We start from the raw sequence: 1,407 nt of genomic DNA, 5'->3' as shown, positions 1-1,407 counted from the left end.
GTTTGTATCTGGGCAGGGAAAATCAGAGTCAACTTCATCAAAGAGGAGGACAAAAGCCACACCATGAAGGGCTATTAGTCCTGGATAATCTGCTTTGCTTTTTTTATTCAGTGGAATAAAGAAAAATAGCAAAGTCAGTGAAGGAATTTTTGCAGGAGAATACCATGATAGTAATTCTATTTAGGGAACATTAATTTGGCAACAATGTATAAACTATTTAGAAACCTGGGGGAATAAGCTTATTGGTCCTAGTTGAAAGAAAGTAATCAGGCCTACAAACTGCATGACAGAAGTAAGGGTGTAGGTAAGTGGATAAATGGAAGACAGTATGTAGGTCAATCAAAAGGAAATGTATAGGAAACAGTGGAGAAGTCTATGAACTAAAAATGGAGAGGTTGGATTCAGAGAATGTCCAGGTGTCATGGGCTTAAATAAACATGAATTATTTTTTGAGAAGGATAAATAAATGGAAGATAAAGGAGGACAGGTGCTATACAGATAGGAAAGGAAATTCCCAAAAACAAGATCCAAACTGATGTGCAGCTTGTTAATCTAACATAGTGCTTCATATGGGTAACTTAAGTAAAGATGACAATCATGAAACTGAGGTAGTAAAGGTACTGGTTAAAAGTTAAATTCCCAAGTATGAAACAAAATATCAGTTAACTGGGTAGGAAAAGGAAAGGCGAAATTAAGGTGGGGGAGAAGACAGAAATCCAATGATTAAAAGATTTGGAGAGAATCTAGGAGACTGGTTGCATTATTATGTCTTTTTATTTTTGCATTATCTGACGTTTGACATTTAGATCTTACTGATCCTTAAGAGACTGCCGCTGCCTGGGCTAGCCAATTCCTAGAAATATTAAAGGACTCTCCTGCAAGTGTGCATTTCCCAGGCAAACCAAATAATCCAAAGCCCATTAACCCCACCCCACCCCCAACCACCTCCTTTATCTAGCTCTTATACTTCAGGCCACCATCCACTTGTGCTAATCACCCCAGGGCCAGGTACCAAACAACTTGGGTCAGCCCCTGCACCCTGTAGTCTGCTGAAATGATTCACACTAGCCAACCCTAAACTGCTGACTCTGCCTCTCCCATTTCTTCCCACAGAAACCACAATAATGGCACTGGCCCATGTTTTCCCCTTGCTCTTTCTGTCTCCTGACTGATCCCAGTGCTTCCCCCATGTGCCCCTGCATGGCATGGGGTGCCCCCTCTTGCAGGAACTGTGAGTAACAAATTACCTTTTCAATGGCAGTCATCTCCTGATCTGTTGGCTTCATCATACCTGAATAATAATTAAACCTACATTTGAAACACTGGTAATGATTAAAATGAGAGAAAAGGGAAGTGTAAGTGGCTAGCAAGGATGTCAAAAAGGAGCATAATCTTGAATGAAGACAT

Source organism: Cynocephalus volans, chromosome 3, assembly GCF_027409185.1.
Source record: "Cynocephalus volans isolate mCynVol1 chromosome 3, mCynVol1.pri, whole genome shotgun sequence".
NCBI lineage: Eukaryota > Metazoa > Chordata > Mammalia > Dermoptera > Cynocephalidae > Cynocephalus > Cynocephalus volans.
Note: the sequence above shows the minus strand (reverse complement) of the source record.